Source organism: Chionomys nivalis, chromosome 9 (assembly GCF_950005125.1).
Source record: "Chionomys nivalis chromosome 9, mChiNiv1.1, whole genome shotgun sequence".
Classification (NCBI taxonomy): Eukaryota; Metazoa; Chordata; class Mammalia; order Rodentia; family Cricetidae; genus Chionomys; species Chionomys nivalis.
Genome location: NC_080094.1, coordinates 76,739,951 through 76,755,974, shown reverse-complemented (window position 1 = coordinate 76,755,974; position 16,024 = coordinate 76,739,951).

The following is a 16,024-nucleotide window of genomic DNA, read 5'->3' as shown; positions in this document are numbered from 1 at the left end:
GGTACTGCTTAATCAAGCAGTTATATGTCTATTCAGGTATAAAAGATACACCTTTAGCTGAAGGAAGAGAATTGAATTCTGTGAATAAATATTCAATGGTTACTCTTACTGTATATCTTTTATGAGACAGAAGAAGGTAAATAAAGTGTGACACAAGGAGTTTCAGTTCCAGAATTGGCAATATGAAAATTTTGCAATTCAATTTTCAGATGTTTTCAAAGTGAACATAGAACACAGAGTCTCCATATTGTCTAGAGGCAAACTCAGGCTGGAAGGTGAAAACAAAAACTCCAAGATCTTCACTGTCTCAGTCATTTAAATTCCAAGATCTCAACACTTTTTTTTCCTTACTTTGTTCAACTCAATCATTATTTGCGCTCAAAATATGATGTTTCCTCAAAATATATTTCTTTCTTAATGCTGACATCTTTAACATGTTAGTCTTGACACTAATCTTTCATTTTTCATTTCTTCTTCCATCCCATTTTTAAATAAATCATTTTTCTTGTTCTTTCATACAATACTTCCTGGCCACAGTTTTCCCTTCTACCACTTCTCCCAGTATCCCACTCTGACTCTCCTCTCCAGATCCACTCCTCCTCCATTTCCCTTCAGAAAAGAGCAGGCTTCCCAGAGATATATTACTAGGCATATTAGGGCTGGAGGAGGCAACCCAGTAGGAGGAAAAAGGTCCCAAGAGTAGGCATGAAGGGCTGAAGCATCCCTACACCCACTGTTAGGAATCCCACAAAAACATCAAATAAATAGCCATAACATATATTCAGAGGAACTGCTACAGACCTATGCAGCCTCTGTGATTGCCACTTCAGGGCCCCTACAAGCTGTGCTTAGTTGATTCTTGGATCATGGTCTCCTACCTTCCTTGAAGCCTATGGCCCCTACAATTCTTCCTCTTCTTCATCTGTGGAATTATCTGAGCTCCAAGGTGAGGACCATGATGTAGATCTGTAATTTGGGCTCTCTCCATCTAATTTTTGGTTATGGGTCTCTGCATCTGCTCCCATCAGCTACCAGAAAATGTCTCTAATTATGTTTGAACTAGGCACCAATCTATGAGTATAGCATAATATCATTAGAAGTCATTTCGTTGATTTCCTTTCCTACCCTATGTCTCTGTCTAGTCAGTTGTTGTGCTTTTTTATAAAATTTTAATTGCGGTTACTTATTTTTGTTTTTCATGTATACACATCAACCACAGTGCATGTGGACAACAGCCCTCTTGTTCCATCACTGAACACTCAGATAGTCAGAGTTGGCAAAAAATGCCATTACTCATCAAGCCATCACTCTGCAAGTTATTATTTCATTTTAATCACAAAATTATCACATGCTGAAGCTTCAGAAGACCCAATACAAAGGTATATAAACATTATGTTTATATTAAAATATCTGCCCCAACTATCCAGCAGCAGACTGTTTGCTTGCTTTAATTAACACCACTACTCCTTTAAAAAAAAAAAAAATCTTTCCATATAGCTGGTTGGCTAAAGCTACAGGTTATGGTTCCTTTCCTTCAAGGAAAGGGATGTTTCTCAAAGAAATGAAACCACAGTGCTGCAGTGAGGTTCTAGAATGTCAGATCTGTGGATATGGGGTGCATGCTAGGTTCTCACCTCTAATTTTAGGAGAGGAGCAGGTCAGACTCAGATAGCCTTTGTTTCGTCACTTACACTATGAACACTACAGCCCAGTCCACCATAGAATGTTTGGGGGATTTTTGTCATATAGTACACATAAAATAGAAAGTTGTAGTATGACAAAATTTTAATAATTTACTTTGTTTATTTCTGATTAACTGATAATTTTAGAACAGAGAAATTGTCCATGTTGCTTTCTCCATTATGCAAAATTAAGAAAGCTACTAGCAAGATCTCTGAGGAGCCAAGTGCAACAGAGCTCTTTGGAAATTATTTCACACATTTTCTGGATTTAAGTTGAATGCAAACGGCTGGTTTGCTGTCTTTCTATTTATGATAAGATTGAAACCAGTAATAAAAATTTAGATGTTGGTGACTGTAACACTGGCTAGTGATATTTTTCAGATGTATATATGACGAGGGAAGGCTTAGGTATGAATAGGCACAGTGTACTTACTGTCTCACTGAATAAATATACGAATCCACCAAGAAAGCATTATCCAGATGAATTTCATATGCTCAAGCTTCTTGAGAAATACAGCGCTAAAGTAATTGACTCTCCTGCATCCTATTAGAAAACAGCACAGAAGAGTTGTGCTTAATACAGCATTTGTGCCAGAGTAACTTCTTTTACCTACTCTTATTCTTCAAATATCTATCAGCATTCTTATCCCCAAATCATGATTTATACTCAATATTGTGCTGCATGCATTACTAAGATAATATAAATGTGAAAATTTTTTCCCAAATTATATTCAATATTAAATGAGTAATAGTTATGCAAATGAGATTAGTTAGTATGATGGGATGACAGCTGAGCTTTATATTGGATGGACAATGCAGGAGATTACAAATAATTTATTAATGAATATAAAAATTTAATAATGGGTAAAATAATAATTAAATAATAATAATTTAATAATGGATAAAATAAGTATATCAAAAGGGTTCTGCTGATTTTCTCCAAACACTGGATATATGACATAAGATGACTATTCACAAACATTATTAGAGTCATAAAAAGACAAATACAGGGTAAACCCATCTGCCATCTCTCCTTTTGATGTTATTGCACATGTCAAGACAAATAAATATATTTTTTCTTTCATGTTAGCTGAATAATTATATAAATCTTATTTTTGCCTTCAGACTAGTAAATCCTTAAATACTTATTATATGTAACTTTAGTATTTCTGACTTACATTTTCACAATAACCACCAAGAATCCTGGGCCATGTGTGGTCCATGTATTTTCATTTATACAGCATTCAGCTCTGTGCTTTGCTTATTCAGTGATTTATGATCACATTACTGAAGAACTAAATATATAAATATATCCTACACTTATTCCACATGCATTTATATTTAGAAAAACAAACATTTATCATGAAACTTTACAAAACACTTATCTGTGGGAATAAGGCTAATATTTAGAATGTATAAAGGAATTATACTGGTTGAACCAAGTGGCAATGAAAGATTTTTTTGCTAAGGTCCATGGCCTTTCTGGTATTGAAAGTTGACTGTCAGCAAAACAACCTTTTTTTTTTTTTTTTTTTTTTTTTACAGAAAATAGAGACCATCACAGAAAAACATATTTGGACACAGTGTACATATCAATGAAACTTGGGAAGACCAACCCCAGTGAATACATCATGACTCCTGAATCTATAGCCCATGGAAAGTTTGAGAAGAGGGAGCAGAAAGATTGTAAGACCCAGAATATGGGGAAGTATGCTGTGAAGCAGTCTTTTCTAGTAATAGCTACATAAACAAGACTTGGACAATGGCAATTTCAAAAGACCTGCTAATGTGGAAGGGGAGAATTTAACAGGATCCTAGAACTACAGGGAACTAAAGACTGATGGGTGAGAAGGAATTAGCCTTTTGTAGGAATGATCTCACTTACTGGTTATCCAGTACACAGTTTTCAGCTCTGAAACCATAGGTAAACACACAGACAACAAAATGCACTTTTTTATTTATATATTGGTGCATATGTGTGTATATATGAAACAGGGCTAATCACAGAAATTGACACAATTGATTTTTGAGTGGTGAAGCTATGGGAGGATTTGTGGGGAGAGAAACTAGGAAAGGTTTGAGAGAGAAAAGGGAAGAGGGAATCTATGTAATTCTATTTAAATTAAAAATGCATAAAATTTAAAAATATTTAATCAAAAACTTCTCAAACTCACATTTTAAATTAGTGTCACGAGTATTAGTGTCACGAGATAGTTTTAGTATATGTATCTAAATGTTTTTAAAATCAAATAGACTGAATTTAGTTCTATAGTATTTGAGAAACATGTGAAATACAAAACTATTTTTTCTATTATTTCTAGAGGAATGATGTTCCCCATTTTGTGGTTGAGAAAATGACTAGGTTGACTCTATGAGTGTATATTACATGAGTGATGGTGTTAAGGAAAAAAAAGGCTCTTCCCCAGCTATGGAGTTTACCTGATGCTATTTGTGTTTGGCTAGTCTTTTCTTTTGTTCTTAAAATTTTTCAGGTGGGAAATACTGCAAATCTAATTATGCTAATTAGCCCACCAGGAGGTTTTCCAGCTTACCTTTCCTTCTCCTCAATGTGCACAGTGTGGGAATATGGCCACTTAATATGTTCTTGATTTGCAAATGCTTTGTGACTTAAAGTTAAGCACTTTAAAAATTCTCTATATAAGCAGAACAGAGTCTATTTCCATGTGTGTGCACTTCATTTCTATTTATATCCACTAACTTCTACTTGCAGATTTCTTTCTCATTTTAGTAAACAAAAATTTGCTTTTACTGTCTTATCTTATTTCCAATGTATTTTCAATATAAATCACTTCATTTGTATTTTAAATCTGGTAGGATCATTACTACTGATTATAATCAGTATGTTTTTGATTTTGGGATATATATATATATATATATATATATATATATATATATATATATATGAATTACGTAGTATTTTTTTCTATCCTGATTCAATCAATATTTCTCCCTGTGTAGATGCTTCCCAGAAAGTATTCATGGGACTTAGGATAATAATACTAATGAAAGCCACCTGCCATGTATTAACTAATTCTAAGTTGGAAATTAAGCTAACATAGCATTTCATAAAACACATCTTACATTCTTACATATACAAATATCCACCACCTTCTAGCCAGGATTGCAGGTAAAATTTAATTTTCTCATGTCCCCACAATGTGGTTTTTCATGGAGAACCGCACCAAATCAGCTCACCTTCCCCTTAACTTTCCCAGATCGCATTAGCTGGATAAGCACTCACCAATACATAACCATACCCACTCTGCCATGTTAACCTTGGGCATCCTACTTACAAGTCTTATTCTGTCTTAGTTTAGTTCAAGAATGTTTAGATAGAAAAAAAGCAAACATCTGATTTGGCCATGGATAGATATCTGTTGATGGAGTGCTTGCCTTATATCTACACAGCCCTGGGTTTGATTTCCACCACTGTAATGAACCAGGAGTCGCCTGTCTGTAATCCATTACTCAGGGATAGAAGCAGAAGGACCAGGGGTCAAGACCATATACCATAGTTATATAATGAATTTCTAGAAAGAAACTGTGACTGCAAAGGTTAATGTGAAGAGGTTGGAATGTTCTAAGTCTAGAGCCATATGGAGTTAGAATGTCCTCCGACCCTTTAATAATCACTTATTGCTATTCGTATGTATGGCTTAATATCCTTGTGAGCACTCAGTAAATCCTTTGAACACGCAAACTTCTAGTTTACAACCAACCTGATGGGCTGAAGGGATTCTCAGATAGTGTCTGAATCCTATAACAGAGTCCTCCCACTGCACGCATATTTTACTGTTCACTGCCTACCTGTATTTGAAAAATGTGTTGTGTTATGACTTTAATTTGTCTTGTTACTTTAATAAGTTAGTGAAATTACTACCTCATTAGGACATGGTATTTGGGAAAATCTGGTGCCATATCTCTCACACCCAACTCCAGAATAAATTATCTCTTTTACTCTCTTGAGATGAAATCGGTAACTTTTCATCAGCATAGGTCAGCAAGGCCAAAAGACCATTATCTAAGCTATGAATACCGTGTCCAATAAGCATGACATTCATGGTTGTTGTAATAAAAGTGGCGGGGCTGCGTCCCCGGCACCCAGCCGCCCACATGGCTAGCTTATGCCCCGAAATAATTACACGGAAACTGTATTCTTTTAAACACTGTTTGGCCCATTAGTTCCAGCCTCTTATTGGCTAGCTCTTACATATTGATCTAACCCATTTCTAATATTCTGTGTAGCCCACGAGCTGGCTTACCAGGGAGGATCTTAACCTGAGTCTGTCTGGAGTGGGAGAATCATGGCGACTCCTGACTCAGCTTCTTTCTCCCAGCATCCTGTCTGTTTACTCCACCCACCTAAGGGCTGGCCTATAAATGGGCCTAGGCAGTTTCTTGATTATTTAACCAATGACCTTCCTCCATCATTTCCCCTTTTTTTGTTTAAACAAAAAAGAAAGGCTTTAACTTTAACATGGTAAAATTACATATAACAAAATGGTTATCAAGCAAGAATTACAGTTACAATATTTATATCTATTTTATCTCTTATCATAACTAAGGAAAACTATAACTATCTATCCGTTCTTCAACTCCATCAAAGACTCCAGAAGGATATAATATTACCTAAGCAAACAAGAGATCCAAAACTCTAGAAATGACAGAGACATCTCATTGCCTGGACAGTCACCCAAAGTTCCTCTGTACCATTGGGGCATCCATCTTCAGCCTTCAGGCCCATAGTATCCAGCAGTCATTTTCAGGAAGCAGGAAATTCCAAAGACAGTTCCGTCACTATCTGCTGTGTCCTGCAGAATGTCTCACAGACTCTTTCATGAGTCAGGAACCCCGAAAGACCATCTCACCTTTAGGCAAGTTCAACAGTCCTCTTTCTGCGGGTTCTTTGTGTCCAGTTTATGCAACAGTCCAGGCAAGAGCAGTTTCTTGCCCAAATGGCTATCAAACTCCTTAAGGAGCCTCTTCGGTGCCCATCTTCCTCTTGAAGTAGATTGGTGCTGCCAGGAGCAGACATGTCTCATTATCATGAAAAGCCCTAAGTTATTAAAACATTAAATGCCATATTCTGCAGTCTTTGAAAGATATGAAGAATGCCTATCCAACTGAAATATTTATCCCTAGCTGAAATATATCTATGCACATCTAGAAAATCTAACTAACATGACTAAAAGCTTGACAATTATTGATGATTATCCATTAACAACCTATATACATTACATTTTTAAATGAACTATACAATCACAATACCTTAATCAAGATTAGAAATATGCATATACATATAACAAAATTGACCTTAAAATCCACACCAATGCAAATTATTCATATCTATATCATATCCCCCTTTAAATGTAAAAGAACATTTATAAGCCATATTTGGGAACATGGGCGCAGTTTTTCTCTCCAAACTGCTTCCTGCTGAATGGGGGTGCTGTTATTCAGATCTTTTATGGTATAATCTGTGTGTCAGGGTCATCTCAGTCGGCAGTTGAGTGAAGTAATTTTTTGAGGGTGTTCACAGTAACCTTTCAGGAGGGCGTGGTCTATCATACCATATTGGGATAGAAGAAATCCACAGGGTCGCATCCTCTGTGAAAACAAAAGAAGACCCTCTCCAAAGCATCATATCCTTAGACCCATATTCTGAAATCATAATACCCTTATCATATCCATTCTGGTTCCACTGGGCAGCCCATATAATGAAATGTCTCTCTGCAGTTAGCTCCTTTACAGTCAAAAATTTTAAAGAAAACACAATAATACAAAGTATCCAGACTCTCTGTGAATTTTCCATTTTTACGTGGCTTATTTTTCTTTATTTCTTTTAATCTATAACTATCTGTACTCTGTCTCTTTAAAGACTTTACCCTTTTTTTAAGACATTAACTTTTTTCTTTATATATATATTTTTCTCTCTCTCAAGCCTACGTATATTTATCCAACAGTGTCTGAATCAGTACTATTGTGAACTGTAATTTTTTTACTATCCAGGAGCACTTTGTTTTAAATCACTAAGCGCTTAAGAATCTAAGCTGTGACATTCCTAGGTCAAAAACAGGTACTGCCTGCTTGCCCCGCCCAGTCCAACATGGCGGAGCCGCTCGTGTCTCTGATCCTTGTACATTGCACCAGTAGCGTGGTGGAGCTGCTTGTGCCTCTGAGCCACAGCATGCAATGACTTCCTTTTAGGCACACAGCGAGTCTAGTTGCCATCAAACAAATCGTAGCACTTTACTCCAAATGCTCCATTCAAAAGACTCTGTCTCCCACAGGAGCCAGCCAGACAGAGATCGCGATGGCGGCACAGCCCAGAAAGCCAGCATTTTAAAACAGCCAGTTTTTTCCTGTTGCTGAGTCAGGACAATTTCTTTGCCGCACGCAACCCACAAACAGCAAAAAGCTGTCTTAAATTCTCTCTGTGTCCTTTTCAAGCCCTCTCAGGTTTTACATGGAGTTCATTAGCACGTTGGGTGCCACTCTTTTGTATTAAGAACGGCGGGGCTGCGTCCCCGGCACCCAGCCGCCCACATGGCTAGCTTATGCCCCGAAATAATTACACGGAAACTGTATTCTTTTAAACACTGTTTGGCTCATTAGTTCCAGCCTCTTATTGGCTAGCTCTTACATATTGATCTAACCCATTTCTAATATTCTGTGTAGCCCACGAGCTGGCTTACCAGGGAGGATCTTAACCTGAGTCTGTCTGGAGTGGGAGAATCATGGCGACTCCTGACTCAGCTTCTTTCTCCCAGCATTCTGTTCTGTTTACTCCACCCACCTAAGAGCTGGCCTATAAATGGGCCTAGGCAGTTTCTTTATTATTTAACCAATGACCTTCCTCCATCACATGGTGTAGTTAACTCACTCTGTAGGAAAGCAGGATGAGAATACTGAGAACACTGAATCCTTAGCACTGTGACACACACCCTGTGTCAGTTATGGGAGGAACACTGAAAGTACAGTCAACAGTAGATTCAAAATCTCCACTTTTTTTTTTTGTTTTTCGAGACAGGGTTTCTCTGTGGTTTTGGAGCCTGTCCTGGAACTAGCTCTTGTAGACCAGGCTGGTCTCGAACTCACAGAGAAAAATCTCCACTTCTTATTGATATTGAGGCACTGACAAAATACCCAAACTTTCTGAACTGTCATTTCTTTATTGGAGACTCTGCTCTAAGTTATAGCACCTAAGTTAAATAATAAATGCAAATTTATTATAGCACACTTTTGATATCCGTGTTCATATTTTATTTTCCTTTGCCTTAAATGTTTACTAAATAGTAATTACTACTACATAAAAAATGCTCAAAATAGTACTAAGTGTAAGAAAATGCACATCATCTTAAAAATATAGAGTTAGTAATTTTTGGAAAAAGCAAAAGTATTCATAAGAGTGCTTGCTATATGATACATGCTGTGCTAAGGACTCCACCTAAGTGGTCTCAAATTAATTTTTTAAATTAAATGCATTTTCAGTCATACTTCATAAATGAAGAAACTGTTGTATGTGGAAAGTTATGTGACTCAGTAAGTAGTATATCTAAAAGGTTATCCAAGTTCCAAGTTCAAATTCTGTGCTTCTAGCCATTGATGACCTCATAAAGTGTAAAGAAGTCAAGTTGACAGAAAGCCAATCACTCGCAAAGCATTGGAGAAATAATTATTACTTTAATATATGGAAAGCTAGTTAGCCATTCTTGGAATAGGGTAACAATAGTTCTACATTAAAAGACTTTTTAAAAACTTAAAATACATTACTTTCTTGATTGAATTCCCTCCATAATTGATATCAGCAGTCAAAACTGTTATGAATTGTCTCTAAATTCCATTAACCTATTAAGCAATGATTGACTCAGCTATAAGCAAACACATTCATCAAGTGGTTAAATTGGACACTAAAATTTTACAGTAAACTCTGATGCTTGTAACTTAACAAACACTTTTTTAAATTAAGATTTTTCAGACCTCATACTCCCAAAAATGATTTGATTCTGACTGGCTGGCCCAGGAATCTGAAGTTGAACAAGTGTCCCCTACTAACTTTGACGTGTTCTTAAGTGTGGTCCTCAGGTCTTTCCCTGGCTTCACAGACTAAGGTGAGAAATGCTTGCTTTGAAACTGCTTCATGGATGATTTTTATTTGGTAGCTGAGGTTGAACTCCTGGCAAGAAAATTATTTGTCATTTCAAAGAGCAGATATTGGTGAATCTTATTCTAAAACCACAAAGATTGCCTACATATATTCAACAATTTAATAAATCAAGGTTTAATTTGCCTGTTTGTTATATATTAGATACCCTGCTTAAAAGAAAGAAAGAGACATGTGCCTTCATGTGTTATGAAGCTAAAGGAAAGTTCAGGTGAAGAATTAACCACTATAAGTCAATTAAATGACATTCAATAGAACATACTGCCTGAATGCACAGAAGGCTGCCCATATGTTTTACAAAAGGCAGGTGTATATTGTGTGACAAACACAGAGGTCTAAGGGGAAAATTTTAAGACAAAGAAATAACAATGTCCATCTACTTTTGGAAAAAAATTCAGGTATATTTATTATCATATTTAATGGCTGGCTTAGCCTGGCTTCGATTGGCCAGTACAGTTTTCTGTGTTGCACGAAGTCCCTGGCTTTCAGTCTTACTGAATCAGGAAACTGCCTCAGTTCTTAGGACGATGTGACTGGAAAGTTCTTTAAGTACTTGAGTTTTCTTCTGTCCCTGTGTAAAAGTACTGGCATTTGACTGGCTTTATCTGCTTGCTTTCTCACTTTTGGATCAATTGATACCTAGTTTAGATTGGTATCTAGCTGAGTTGGAGCATGTTTGATCTTGGAATAAGAGTCCAATAATAAATAAATACCCCATGGAGCCTTTTAGGATTTTATCTAGGTGAAAAATCTCTTTTATCATCAGAGTTCTTTGATGTAGGTGACCCTCTAGTCTTTTGATGTGCCAAATGCTTAGAACGGAAGACACTTTCAACAAACTAACAAGTTCAACACAGGCTTTGTGAAGGTAAAGAACTAAATGAATTTTAGCTGAGGGACAACTATTCATACATGCAAATTGGGTTCTCCAGTCCCTTCCTACTGTATACTCTCACATTGCTTCATCAGCAAGAGTTGGCTAATAAACTATTGGTTTGGGATTTATTTCCTTTAGTCATTTCCCTCTATATCTTATGGCTCAATTTTACACATTTTATCATGGTTAATAAAACGCAGATGGCCCTGACTCATGATGGAATTATATACCTATAAACCTACCATAAACTGAAAATCTTCTAAATAGTAAATGCATTCAGTACTTCTACACTACAAAACACCATTGCTTAACAATACAGTGCCATGCAGTGTATCTCTTACTATTTATTATGGACTGGATGATTGGAAGTTTCAAATGGGGGCTGCTATATAAAATTACAAAGAATATTATGTGCCTATCTGAGAAAAAGATCAAAATTCAAAAATTTAAGTGTATTTTATGGTGAATGAAGAGCATATTCACAAAATTTTAAAGTGGAAAAGAAACAAACACCCCAGCCAAACCATGTAAGTCATAGGCCAGATAAAATCATCTTTTAGTTTCTTACCAGTATTTTACAAGTTGATTCACAATGAATATGTAAAAGTATATAAGCATAAAATATAGAATTGAGACTACAGATATGGAAATAATGTCAATGGCAATGGGGTCAGAGACACGGTTCCATACTGTAACTTGAATCAGTCCGAGGAGTTCGCTTAAAGTTTCAGGGGTCTTGACTCATGCAAAGCCAAAGCCTTGGCTTTAATATCCAACAAAAGAGCAGAACAAGCAAGTTCTGAAGTACAACTGGAGTTTTTTCTTTTAATATAATTCTTTATTGATTCTTTGGGAATTTCACGTCATGGGCCCCAAGCACACTCATCCCCTCCTAGTCTCTTCATATCCAGTACTCACCGCATGCATCATTCTCCCAAAATGAATCTCTTCCCATATTATTTTAAAACAAAACAAATAAACAAATCCCTTTGCTCTTATGTCCTTCCTGTCTCTCCAACATCTCTTCATTTGTTCTAGTGGCATTGGGAACTGAGGGCTATCATGCAATATACCTATTTTTCTAATCAGCCCCACCTGCAAATGCTCACTGAAGTGGGTCATTGATCTGTTTCAAAGCCTCTGGTCTCCAGCCTCTGGCACACCATCATCCCTGGATCCTAACCAGAAATCCTCTAGGATACCCTGATGTTACCCTGAGATACTGTGTCTATTGTTTCTCAGGACCAGACCCTTCACATACTACAGCAGGTCATAGGTGGGTTTGGCATTAGGATGTGGGCCTTCGCTGTAATTAAGTTGGTCATTTCCAGCTGCTGACACCACCCCTTCAGTCGAGGGGCAGAGCCAACGCTTTTATGCCCATACCATCTGGCTTAGCTCTTCCACTGATGGTGCCATCTCTCCTGAGTGGGTCTCCCATGAGGGGTGGGACCATCTCTCCTGTTGCAGTGTCCAACCAGGATCAGGGCCAGCTATCCCATGGCCAGGCAAGGGTGGGGCCAGCTCGACACAGCCCTTGGATTTCAACATGCATTCTTCCCATGGGCCTCTATAGTAACATAGTCCATGGACATCAACATATTCTCCAGCTACAGCAGGACCACGGACCCAGACACCAGCTTCGGCAACATCCTGGGCCCAGACATTACCATGGCCCCGGTGGCAGCTCAGTATGACCTCAGTGACATCATGGCCCTCAGATACCAACATAGTCTCGTCTCATGTGGTTGACCAGAACCCAGTCATTCATACAGCCTTCAGTGATAAAGGGAGACACAGACATTAATCAGACCAAGGAAGTTGTGGGACCAAAAATCCAAATATGATCCGTTGACAACAACTCTGGCATGGAAGACACCATGGACCCAGATGACAGCATAGACTACTCAGATCAACGTGTTCTGGGTAGACACAGCCCTCAGACACCAATATGCCACAGGTTGCTACCTAGACCCTAGGCACCTGTGTGGCCTTGTTGGCAACATGGGCCACAGACATCAACAGAGACACCCCCACCTCACTCCATCCCCTAGGCTGCAATAAGATCATAGATCCAGGCATGATCTTTGGCAGCAGGTCATACCAGATGTCACCATGGCCCCAAGTGAGAGCATAGGCCACTTGGATCTGTATGGTCCCAGCTGCAGCATGACCCTCAGACACCAAAAGGCCTCAGGTAGCAGGCCATACCCCAGATATTTGCAAGGTCTTCCATATTAACATAATAGCTTTACCAGGCAGTAACGGAAGACACAGACCTCAACACACACCCTGACTGTTTTAGGCCCAAAAACCCAGACATAGCTCTATACCATTGCCTGGACTTGGATGCCACCACATCTGGAGTTTTTCAAAGGAAGTTTTATTATAGAATTTACGCACAAGGTTTAGGGGCATGAAGGTGCTTACAAAGAAATATGACATACCCCAGGGCAGGGATGAATGCAGGCATTTCTAAGAGGGATCCTGACTTCATTTTCTTTACAAGGGTAATATACCAGATTGTGGTGGATTCTGGATTCTGAAGCTATTTTTTTTTTTTTTTTGACACAGGGTTTAGCTTTGGAGCCTGTCCTGGAACTAACTTTTATAGACAAGGCCTCAAACTCACAGAGCTCTGCCTGTGTCTGCCTCCCAAGTGTTGGGATTAAAGGCAAGTGCCACCACTGCCTGGTAAAGCTATTATGTTAAATGATTGAAAAAAAAAAAAAAACATGAGATAACAGGGTGGTTCCTGGGAGGCTCCAGAAAGGATTTCAATTAACAATGTAAGAGGCTCAATCACAGATATGTAGGCAATAAGCATTTTCACTGTAGCAAAGTTAGTAATCTTGTTTGAGAATTACAGAATGTGTCTTGGAAAGGAATGGGATCCTCCCTGAGACCATATATATCAGACCATGAGCCTGTTTTATTATTTCAACCCAAGATATCTATATACAAGAGCAATATTATCTCTCTGTCTACATCCTTCACAACAAATACTGATTCTGTTGGAATTCTTGCTTCTCAGTTGGCAAGAGGCTTAGACCAAACTTTAGGCTGAGCAGTTCCCTTTTTCTTCCTGCATCACTGTAATTTCCCCATCTCTGTCCTTATGCAGCTATGGTCTAGTGATCTAGAGATGCTAACAATGTGAGTAATAGGGAAAGCACAAAGGGAATATTTCAGCTCCACATTTAGAGGCACAAACATGAATCCAGTAGCACTAATAGAGAGAGGAAAATAAGAGATGGATTAAAAAGAGAAAGAATGCAGAAGTCATAGGAAAAGGGAACAGTATGCTGCAGAATTTTCTGGATGGAAGAAATACACTTTGTATATACTTGCTATGTAGGACATTATTATTGTGCAACAAATTATCTCCACAGTTATGTTCTGGAAACAATAACAAAATACTTATTGTTATACAATTTTTATAGGTCAGAAATCTAGGCCTGTATGATTGGTTCTTAGGATGTGCAGGCTTATGGGGTTGTAATCAAGGGTTTGATCAGTTACTACCCCTTCAAAGCACACCTGCTGAAGAATCTATTTATCCAGCTCACCCATGTGTGGATTTGAATAGCAGTTAATCATTCACTAACTGCTGGATATAGTGTGTCTCTCTTTTCTTTCTATTTTAATTTTCTGACTGTTAAAGAAGAGATAATTCAGTTATTTGTTACATATTCTTACTTTGTATAGGGAAGAATAGCTGTCTTTCATCAAGAAAATAAACAAACTAGGCAGAAATCACAATCTTAGTTTTTTCTTGCTTTGAATGCAAAAATCAAATTATTTGCCATTCTATTTATTCTATTATTCAAGGGCACATTCAAGAGAAAATTATTTCACATCATCAAGAATGTTATGAATCAGATATTATTAGAGGTCCCTATTGGAAAAGCTGTATTTGTTAAATAGTTAAGGATGTTTAAGAAACTTAAAGTTTGGTATACACAGAATATAGATGGTAAAAAAGTGGATATTGGAGAGGTGAATGTAGTGTAGATTGCAAAGGGGTTTGGAAATGATGCCACCATGTTGATATTAAATCTCAAGACTGAAAGTCTAAATGAGGAATGCCATTGTCTTATCTTTATTTTAATATGTTAGTTTGCTCATAGTGTGAGTACTAGGTTGAGTTGTTTCAAGGCTGCTCTGATAACCAAACTGAGATAGGATGGTGTTGCTTGAAAGCATTTACATGGAAATATGAAACATAGATGGAAGAAATTCAGCATTGTATCTTCCAAGTCACCAAAAACAACATTGAAAGATGTATGTTAGGGCTGGAGAGATGGCTCAGAGATTAAGAGAAGTAACTGACTGTTCTTCCATAGGTCTGGTGCTTGATTCTCAGCAAACATGTGGTGGCTCACATTCATCTGAAATAAGGTCTGGAGCCCACTTTTGGCCTGCAGTGATACATGCAGGCAGAACACTGTATACATAATTGATAAATAAATCTTTAAAAAATATGTGTGTTATATGTGATAGGGAATGAAAAGTTATTGATAATCTCATTTTTATTTGGAGCACTTACTGCAATATGCTTCTACCCACTGACTTGCAGAACAAAGGACTGAGTTGGAGTTGGACGTTAAAGAGGTTGTAAATTCTTGACTATGAAATCTCTAACTTGGGTTTTCAGGTAAATAATTCAAGATTTGACTAAAAGCTTAGAAGGGAAAATGAGTAGGCCATCAGAGTCTTCAGCACAGTGTTAGGAAATAAAGCCTCTTCAAGAATGAGATTCCAGCACAAATCATAGGTGTACAACTGCAGAGCATGTTGATAAATCCAAGCAAAGGGTGAATTTGTTATCATGTGTTTTCTCACACAGGCAGAATCTAATCTGAAATATGTGTGTATATGTATAGCATAGTAGAAGAACAGAACTATGAGGGTAGAGGACAATAATGGTGATGGTAAGAATAGGGAAGAAAGACAAAACATCCACATGTTTTCACTGTTGTGAAGAATCTAGTTTTACACACAAGTGCAAACACACATACAAACCCATGTGCACACAAACACACACACACATTGGGCAATAGTTTCCTCCAGGATTAAACCATTCTACCCTGCAGGAAAGCTTTTTGAGCTATAAGGCAAACAACTCAAAATAGTTTCAGGAAATCCCTGAAACTGACCATATTCACTACTCTGCTCACTCACCAAGCAAGCAATAAATCGGTTTACAATCACTCTCACACAAGGCAAGCTGCAAAAAAGACTAAGGCCAGGTCATGTGCCTGGAAGAAATAAAAATCA